This window comes from Impatiens glandulifera, chromosome 6 (assembly GCF_907164915.1).
Source record: "Impatiens glandulifera chromosome 6, dImpGla2.1, whole genome shotgun sequence".
Lineage (NCBI taxonomy): Eukaryota > Viridiplantae > Streptophyta > Magnoliopsida > Ericales > Balsaminaceae > Impatiens > Impatiens glandulifera.
The window spans coordinates 38,220,056-38,231,142 of NC_061867.1; positions in this window are offsets into that span (position 1 = coordinate 38,220,056).

Sequence of the window (11,087 nt, forward strand, 5' to 3'; positions counted from 1 at the left end):
GGAGAAATCATAGGTCAAGTGTACTTAAGCCTCCTAAGGAAGGGTATGGGATTGAGCGATGAAATGGATCCCGTTTTAGTTTTTTGCTTCTCAATAAACCTGAACATCCATATGGGTCATTCTGGAATTGACCCTCAACAAGGCCTCGCCTTTTACAACAGATTCCTTTGAGGTTGGTGAAGCTGGAGTGCCTAAGTAGAAGAATCTTGCTTCTAGAAAGCCGATGGCATTTCTGTGTAGATTATTGAAGTTTGTTTGAATTATGTTATTTTCCCTTATTTTTAGTAATTCAGTTTTAGTTAATGGTTTAGTGGTGGTTTCTAGTATATCATGTCTATGTATTTTCCTACTTTTTAGTTCCATTGTCTAGTCATTTACTATTATTTAAATGATTTTAGCTTAATAAAAATTATTAAGTTTTCCTTCATCTCTTTTCTACTTTAAAATAATCAACAAATTGGTATCAGATTTCTTGAGAGACCTGTGAGTGAGATACCACCACGACATTTACCTTTTTCTATGGATTCAGATATACCCTTTACATCATCAGCACCACCTGTGTTTAATGGTAACAATTACCATGTCTGGGCTGCTCGAATGGAGGCTCATCTGGAGGCAAATGATCTTTGGGAAGTTGTTGAAAAGGAGTATGTAGTGCAAGAATTACAAGCTAACACAACACTAGCACAGAGAAGAATCACAAGGAGAAGAAGACAAGGAAGTCAAAGGCAAGGGCTACTCTGTTTGTTGTTGTGTCATCTAAGATTTTCATCTGGATAATGACCATAATGTCAGCATTTAAGGTCTGGAATTTTCTCAAAAAAGAGTATGAATGAAATGAAAAGATTAAGGCGATGCAAGTCCTTAATGTAATTAGGGAATTCGAGATGTTGAAGATGAAGGATTCAAAGACCATCAAAGAGTACTCTAACAGATTACTCACAATTGTCAACAAGGTAAGATTGCTTGGAACTGAATTTCCTGATTCCAGATTGGTTCAAAATGTGTTGGTAACTGTTCCTGAAAGGTTTGAGGCTACCATTTCTTCATTAGAGAACACTAAAGACCTATCAAAAGTCATTCTTGCAGAAATCTTGAGTGCCTTTCAGGCACAAGAACAGAGAAGATTGATGAGGAATGAAGGGTTTGTAGAAGGAGCATTGCCCGTAAAAGTGCAGTCAAGTCAAAGTGAAAAATGGAAGAAGAACTGGAAAAGAAAGAAGGAAAGTGCAGATTCAAATTCTCCAAGCACAAGTAGAAGTTCTAAACCAGACTTTCCTCCTTGTAAATACTGTGAGAAGAAAGGTCATGCACCTTTTAGATGTTGGAGGAGGCCAGATGTGTAGTGTGAGAAGTGTCATATGATGGGGCATCACCAGAAAATTTGCAAAAGTAATTTGCAGCAGAAGGATGTGACTCAAGTGAACCTTCAACAAAGAAATGTGGCTCAAGTTCCAGACCAGGAGGAGTAGCTCTTCGTGGCAACTTGTTTGTAGCAAATAGCTCAAGTAATAACTGGCTTGTGGAAAGTGGTTGCACTAACCACATGACATTTGATCGAGGCCTCTTCAAAACCTGGACACATCATTCAACTTCAAAGTCAAAATTGGCAATGGAGAGTACATAGCAGTCAAGGGAAAAGGAACTGTGGCAGTAGGCAGTTCCTCAAATACTAAGTTGATTAAAGATGTGTTATTTGTGCCCAACATCAATCAAAATTTATTAAATTTTGGTCAGCTACTCGAAAGAGGTTTAAAGGTAATCTTTGAAGGCAAGGAGTGCCTAATCAAAGATACAAATGGGGTGAATATGTTCAAAGTCAGCATGAAAGGGAAAATTTTTGAACTAGATCCACTAAAAGATGAGCAATCAGCCTATTCAGCTACAATATCTCAAGCTGAGATTTGGCATAAAAGGCTGGGCCATTTCCATCATAATGCAGTACTGAATTTGCAGAAGAAAGAGTTTGTAAAGGGGCTGCCTCAATTAGAAGCTAATTTGCCAGAATGCAAGGCTTGTCAATTAGGGAAGCAATCAAGACTTCCTTTCAAGCCAGCAACCTGGAGAGAAACTGAGAGGCTAAAATTGATCCACGCAGACCTTGATGGGCCTCACAGAACTCATTCACTGAATGAGAGTAAGTATTACATAGTTTTCACTGATGACTATACAAGGATGTGTTGGATCTATTTTCTCAAGTTCAAGTCTTAAGTTGCTGGTGTGTTTTTGAGATTCAAACAATGGATAGAAGCTCAAAGTGGCTGCAAGATTCAGGACTTAAGGTCTGATAATGGCAAGGAGTACACCTCAGAACAATTCAATCAGTTTTGTGAAAAAGCTGGGATTCAACACCAACTGACAGCCCCATACACTCCTCAGCAGAATGGAGTGAGTGAGAGGAAAAATCACACTATCATGGAGATGTCAAGGTGTATAATTTATGAGAAAGACTTGTGAAAGGAGTACTGAGTAGAGGATACAAACATTGCAGTCTTTCTACTCAACATGCTACCAACTAAGGATGTGGAAGGAAGGACACCATTTGAGTCATGGTATGGTTACAAGCCTTCTGTGAAAAACCTTAAAGTATTTAGGTGTTTGTGTTATTCTTATATACCACAGATCAAGAGAGATAAGCTAGATAAAAAAGCTGAAGCTGGAATCTTTGTGGGGTACAACACAGTTTCAAAGGCTTATCGAATTTTTCAGCCTCAAACCAAAAAGATTATGATAATTCGAGATGTGCACTTTATGGAGAATGACAATTAGAATTGGGAAGAAGTAGAACCAACTCTATATCCTCAACTAAATGAAGAAGAGTTGGTAGATGATGAACTAGTGAGGGGAACAAGAATGCTCTCTGATATCTACCAGAGTTGCAATGTTGCATTCCTTGAGCCTGCAAATTATTGGGAAGCTGAAAAGAATCCATAATGGAGAGATGCAATGAAAGAGGAGATCACTATGATCGAGAAGAATCATACTTGGAAGCTTGTAAAGAGGCCAAGGGACACAAAGGTGATAGGAGTGAAGTGGGTGTTCAGAACCAAACTGAATGCAAATGGCTCCATTAACAAACACAAAGCAAGGCTTGTTGTTAAAGGGTATGCTCAGATTTTTGGTGTTGATTTTTCTGAAACATTTTCTAATGTAGCTAGATTAGATACCATTAGATTGCTACTTGCTTTGGCTGCTCAAAAGGGCTGGAAAGTGTATCAGCTTGATGTTAAATCTACATTTTTGAATGGAGTTCTTGAAGAGGAAATTTATGTTGAGCAACCTGAAGGATTTGTTGTGAAAGGGCATTAAGATGAAGTGTACCTACTCAAGAAAGCCTTGTATGGACTAAAACAGGCTCCAAGGGCCTGATACAGCAGAATTGATAAGTATTTGATAGAGTTGGGCTTAAGAAAAAGCCTAAGTGAAGCAACTCTTTATGTTAAAGGTGATGAAATCAATTTTGTTGTCATCTCTTTATATGTTGATGACCTGTTAGTAATAAGAAGCAATTCTAAGCTTATTGAAGAGTTTAAAAGGGATATGCAAAGTTATTTTTAGATGACAGATTTAGGAGAGATTACATATTTCCTTGGGATAGAAATTATGCAGAAAATTGATGAGATCTTCATTTACCAGAAAAAGTATGCCAATGAGATCTTAAAAAGTTCAAAATGGAGGATTGCAAAACTATGCCTACTCCTACGTGTCAAACTGAGCAAAAATGATAAAACTGATAAAGTTGATGAGGCTCTCTATAGAAGGTTGGTTGGTTGTCTTATGTACTTGACAGCAACCAGACCTGATATAATGCATATTGTAAGTCTTTTGTCAAGATTTACTAATTGTGCAACTGAAACTCATTTTAGAGCATCTAAGAGGGTTCTTAGATATGTTAGAGGAACACCAGACTTTGGCATTAAATTCAGTACAGGTCTGAAGTGTTCTTTGCAGGGTTATTCAGACAGTGATTGGGCTGGATCTATTGATGATATGAGAAGTACTTCGGGCTATTGTTTTAGTTTTGGTTCAGGAGTATTCTCATGGTGCTGTAAGAAGCAGGAGATAATTGCACAATCCACAGCAGAAGCATAGTTCATTGCTTCTACTGCTACTGCAAATCAAGCTTTATGGCTGAAGAATGTGCTAATTGATCTGAGCTTGAGAAAGGAAGATTGTATAGAGGTGTTTGTTGACAACCAAACTGCAATTGTTCTTTTTTAGGGATGACCAAATCAATCCTGTCATTCATGGGAAGACCAAAAATTTCAACATCAAATTGTTCTTTCTTAGGGAAGTGCATAAAGAGGGATCTGTTAAGCTAAAGTATTGCAAGATTGAACTTTAGTTAGCAGACATATTCACCAAGGCCTTACCGAGGAACAAGTTCGAGTTCCTAAGGGAGAAACATGACATCTACAACAACTCAAGAAAGGAGGAGTGTTGAAGTTTGCTTGAATTCTGTTATTTTCCCTTATTTTTAGTAATTCAGTTTTAGTTAGTGGTTTAGTGGGTGGTTTCTAGTAGATCATGTCCATATATTTCCGTACTTTTTAGTTTCACTATCTAGTCATTTAGTAGTATTTAAATGATTTCAGTTTAATGAAAATTATTAAGTTTTCCTTCATCTCTTTTCTACTTTAAAACAACCAACATAGATGTGCAAATCTTTCCTCTTTGAAATCATAGCTAACAGCCTATTATCCCATATAATAATAGAAGGAATTGAGAACTAAAATTGAAAATTGAGTTCAAACTATAATTCTTTTACAAATTCTGAAAAGCATTTAAACATGCAAGAGCAAATATGATTCTACAAAGATTATGTTTGATGGGGGCGGAATTGGGGTCCAATTTTTTTTTTATCAATTATATGTTTCATGATTTAAAATAAGTAACTGGAAATATAATTTCAAAATAATAAAGATGAAATTGTTTCCCCAATTCCAATTTCAATTATAATCCATTGTAAGTTGTAACCAAACATAATGAAATTTCTCTATAAATTCTGAAGAATAGATTATTATATTATGATGCTTAATGAGGGTCATGATTTCAGCTACCGAATAGGGTGTTTCACTGTTGCGGACCAATCAAAATACAGAAACATTATTTTATTAATAAATGAAAGCTGGGTTGAAAGGAAAAGAGAAATAACCTGTAACCCAAATTTCATTCCGGTTTCACCCCAAACGCCGTTAACAAAATGTAGAGATAACGTATGGAGCGAATCTTCCTTCCCCCATGCTCCATGTAAAACAGAATGAAGATATATGGTATCAAGCGAAGCTCACTTCGCTCCAGGTGTCATGTAAAACGGAATGTAGAGAAGCGGTATGGAGCGAAGCATACTTCGCTTAGGCGCCATGTAAAACGGAATGAAGAGACATTTTTCAGTGAAACATACTTCTCTGCAATTAGTTTATATACCGAGAGGTTCATGTAAAACCTCCAACACATCCATATAAAGACCTTTTAACGCTCATGTAAAAACATTTATTCATGTATGTTAAGTAAATTAATTAAGAAAAATTAAAATTTTTATATAGTAAAAAAAATAAAAAATTAAAAAATTAAAATTTATGAAGAGCCGTTTTTCAGTAAAACATACTTCGCTTCAATTAGTTTATATGCCTAGAGATACGTTATCGAGCGAATCTTCCTTCGCCCAGGCGCCATCTAAAATGGAATGCATAGACGCTTTTCAACGAAGCTTCCTTCGCCCAGGCGCAATGTAAAACGGAATGAAGAAACGCTTTTTAGTGAAGCATACTTCGCACAGACGCCATGTAAAACGGAATGAATAGACGTTTTTCAGTGAAGCATACTTCGCTTCAATTAGTTTATATGCCTAGATGTTCATGTAAAACCTCCAATACACTCATGTAAAGACCTTTTAACTGTCATGTAAAAACATTTATTCATTCATGTATGTATAATAAATTAATTTAAAAAAATAATAATAAATTAAAAATTATGAGGAAACGCTTTTTAGTGAAGCATACTTCGCTTCATGTGTTACTTAGCGATGCTTACTTCACTTGTATTAATAACTTTAATATATATAAACCCTAATATCATTATTATAAATACTTCCTCCCGATTCATTTCTCTCTTTTCAAGCTTCTGCCTCCTTTTACGGAAATTCGAATCTGGCTCCCCGTCAACCTGTCTAGAAGATCTTGACGTCTCGATAATGGTATGTACACCAAAATAGTAAACTTTTCTTTATATTTATGAAACCACTAAACCCTAGGATTACGTACGCACAATGAGGTCATTATTTCGTTCATATTTACGAAACCCTACTCCGAAAATGTCACATTCAATGAAAATCCTTTGTATTTAGAAAAACGAACTTAGGGTTAGAGTTTTGTATATTATTTCCATGAAACCCTAGTTACTGATGTAGTGAAAACTTATTTTTGATATTAACAAAGCATCTTTTTTTAATGTGCAGGCAATAAACAATGAAGTCGTCCCAAACACTGTAGGCAAAGAATGAATTTTTTTCCCCAATGAATTATCTAGTGAAGATATAGTACTATTCTTGACCTATATCCATTTTGTCAATATTATGTAAGTTTTCATTGTAATGACCATGTTTATAAGAGATAATATTATTGTTTTTACACAACTATTGATGGTGCAATATGCTGATACTTGTGGTACAACGGTGTCAATGAGGTGGAGAGATGATGTAACTCATGTCATAGTTTCCGCTGATGCTAATGGTGGATGCGGTCGAACTATCAAAGTATTGAAGGCAATATTGAACGGGAGATGGGTCTTTACAATTGATTGTGAGACTCTCTTAGTCTTAACGCAATATTAATTTTCACATATAGGAAATTAAATACAAATTGTTTTTGTATAGGGATAAAATCATCAATGAAATCAAAATGTTACGTTGATGAGTAACCGTACGAGGTTAAGCATGATAATCATGGGACCTTGGGCGGTCCAAGAGCTGGCAGACTTCGGAATTTGAACAATGTAAGTCTGATTCCTCCTCTGTATATTCATTATCATGCTTGAGAACTGAAATTGTTTTGTTTGTTTTTCAGCTGTCGAAACTGTTCGACAGTTATACTTTTATTTTTGCAGGGGATTTCATCCCAGCTTACAAACAGGATCTCATAGGGTTTGTAATTTCTGGAGGAGGTATCACTAAAGAAATTGAGAATCCATTTATTTATCTCTCGGACGACAAAACTATAGTAGTATACGATGAGAGTTCTTACAATGTTAATGAATACATTTGGGTATTTGAGGCAGCAGATGCTTTGTCAGCATATTTGGATGAATATGGTGTTCCTCACACAAGCTTGCTTGAAGCTATAGCTTCTTGTGATTTACAGCTTTTGTTTACTTAATTTTGTAGACTAGTTTTATTGACAATACTGAATACATTCCTAATTTGATTCCTAAATTGGTGATTTCATTTTTTTTGTTTTTAAATTAGATTGTAGTTGGTTGGTTTCATAGTATTCATTTAATATATGAACAATGTGAAATCAAAGATAATTATGTAAAGTTAAACTTTAGACATGATTAATCTACTAAGCCAACGCTGTAGGTGTATTTACAATGTCAATTAAGTGAAGCAATCTTCACTATCAAGCGCTATACATGTTTTTCAACTGTCAATATTTGTGAAGCAATCTTTACTATCAAACTCTTCAAGTATACACTGGTGAAGCATTCTTTAATATAATATTAATTTATAATTGTGTTATTCATTTAATTATAATCAAAATAGATATTATCTATGAAGTCACTATACCTCACCTCACCTAACACCGATTTTCATCATTAATACTACCATGCAGCCATGATAGCTTCGTACGATTTAATTTTTCTCTCTCATCTATAATACGATACGGTGAAGACTTCACCGGAAAATTCATATTTCACGATTCATCGCTGCAATAATCTATTTTCCTAAATTAGAATCGGGAGTGACAATGGTACTTTCAAAATTTATGTCATCTTCTTGAGAAGTTCTGTTAATAACTTTTTGTTTATATTTTCACTACTTGTTCTATCTGTTCTTGTTAATTTTCAGGAAGGAATTAACATGAACAATAATGATAATGATGATTTGAGGTATACAATAAGTTGTTTCTCTAATAATCTAAGCTGGTTCTATTCATAGTAAAGTGAAGCGCTCTTCACTTCTATTGCGCTGTAAGTACTAGTTAAGTGAAGCGCTCTTCACTTTTATTGCGCTGTAAATAATATTGAAGTGAAGCACTCTTCACTTCTATTGCGCTGTAAATACTAGTGAAGTGAAGCGCTCTTCACTTCTATTTCATTCATTTTACAAGCATCGTTATATTTTGTTTAGATTAATATTTATTCTCTTTATGTTTTATAATTGACTAGGGAATCTGCGAGTTGTCGTCGTCAATTAAATTTCGATGAAAACAATCAACCTCTTGAGGACATTGCAACTGACTTGATTCCACATTTAGGTAGGAAATTTGAGAGGGAAGAAGATGCCTATGGATTCTATTTAGCATATGCTAAAATAATAAGGTTTGGTATAAGGCATAATTTAAAACATGATGACAAAGATGGTTTATTACTTGATAAAGTTTTTTATTGTAGTGCACAGGGTCAACGGGGAAAAGACAAACATAATTTTTATGTGAAACATGGTCGTTCTATAACGAGGTTTGGTTGTGAAGCGAAATTGAGGATAAAAAGGGCAGCAAATGGAATGTTTGAAGTGGTAACTTTTATTAATGAGCATTGTCATCTTCTTGCAAGTCCAAAAAAAACTCACCTGTATAGATGCCATAGAAATACTTCTATATCTGTAAGCTTACAGATTGAGATGGCATCTAATGTAGAAATCACTCCAAAAGCATCCCATGCTCCAAAAGCTTACAATAACTTTTATTATTGTGGCGGGGACAATCTTGGTTTTCTTCCTGATGATTACAAAAATTACTTGTGATCGAAAAGAACTAGAGACTGTAATTTTGGTGATACAAGGGGTGTATTAGATTATTTGTAGAAAAAGCAATCGGACGATCCAGGTTTTTATAATGCTTTTCAACTTGATGTGGACGATTTGATAACACATATTTTTTAGTGTGATTCCAACATGCGATCCGATTTTTCATACTTTAGAGACGTTGTTAGTTTCAACACGACCTACAAGAGGAATAAGAAAAGTCGTCCAGTTGCACTTTTTGTATGTGTGAATCATTACAAACAATCTATTATTTTTGGTGCAACTCTATTATAAGATGAAACTACTATGACTTTTGAATGGTTGTTTGAGACTTTCACACCAGCTATGCATGGGAAAAAATCGAAAACCATTCTTACAGATCAAGACGCGGCCATGGCTAAGGCCTTAACATCTACATGGCCTGATACAAATCATCGTCTCTATATTTGGCACATATTTCAAAATGCAGTCATACATCTAAGCTCTGTGTTTCATAATTTCAGAGAATTTTCGAAGGATTTTTTCTTCGTGTATATATAATTTTGATGAAGAGGTAGAGTTTCTTGAAGCCTGAAATCATATGTTGACAAACTATGGGCTTGAAAACAACGACTAGTTGAAGCGTATGTTTTGCATTAGGCGAAAGTGGGCATTAATGTATGGACGACATATGTTTTGTGCTGATATGACTACAACACAGAGAAGTGAGAGCATGAACAGTGTGTTGAAAAGGTATTGCTCCTACAAACACAAGTACTTAGAATTTTTCAAACACTTTGAAAGACTAATTGACGAACGAAGATATGATATGTTAAATGCTGATTTCAAATCAATTACCAGCAAACCAAGTCTGAACTATCCAGTTTTGATCTTAAAGGATGCATGCAATGTTTACACTCCAAAGGTATTTAAGTACTTTGAACAACAATGGTTTATGTTGCATGATTGTGGTGTAGAAATGTTAGAGGATGTCGACACACACAAAAAATATAAGGTAACCCCCCACACTAGGAGATACCCTCATACAATTATAGTTCATAAGGATGATGATAATATCGAGTGTAGCTGCTATAAATTTGAATTTGGAGGGATTTTGTGTGCTCACATTCTAAAGATTTTCACGACGATTGACGTGTTGAAGATTCCTCCTGCGTTGATATTAAAGAGGTGGACAAGAACAACAAAAGATGGATATTTTGGAACTGATCCACTAGTGGACAATAATAATGTTGATCCGAGTGAGCTTCAAAACATAAGATATAGAGATTTGTGTGGTTTGTCCATGCATTTATTTACAAAGGCAGCAGAAATAGATGACACTTATAGTCATGTGAAAGAAATTATGCTTAGCCAATATAAGTTTGTGGATAAAAAATTACAAGAGGATTTAAATACGCAAACTCCACCAGTTGTATCAGGTTTTGCTGAGGGTGTCCCTGTTCGAGCGAAAGGAATAAAATTTAAGAAGACAACAAAGTCTGGTAAGAGAAAGAAAGGTGGACTATAGAAGAATTCAAGAAAAAAGAAAATCAACAAGAAAAACAAGCGAATCACCAATAAATCCGGTATGTCATTGCTCGCTAAACTACTTTAATAATAATTAGGTTATTACTCTTCATTTATTAACAACTCTTAAATTGTTATACCGTTCCAGCCATCAAATGCAATGCCAAGAACAACAACTGCTCAATTCTCAACTCCTTAATAATGGGACGAAAGTTTCAGCATGGACGTCGATACTCCGATCACTGTTCTTTTATCATCTCAACTCTCAACTTCTAGTTTTATGTGAAAGCTGAAATATATTTGTATGTAAATTTAATTTGAAACCATGAACAAGCTATAATGTATGCATGGGAGTTGATGTAAAACAATGACCAAAGTAATGAAAACCTATTGATCACTTCTTGTCAACCTGAAATGAAGCATTCAATTCTTCTCTACGTTTTCTATGTAAAACCATAAACACCGTATACGGAATGTAGAGATAACGTATGGAGCGAAACTTCATTCCCTTAGGCGCCATGTAAAACGGAATGAAGAGAAGAGGTTTCGAGCGAAGCTTACTTCGCTCCAGGCGCCATGTAAAACGGAATGTAGAGAAGCGCTATGGAGCGAAGCATAC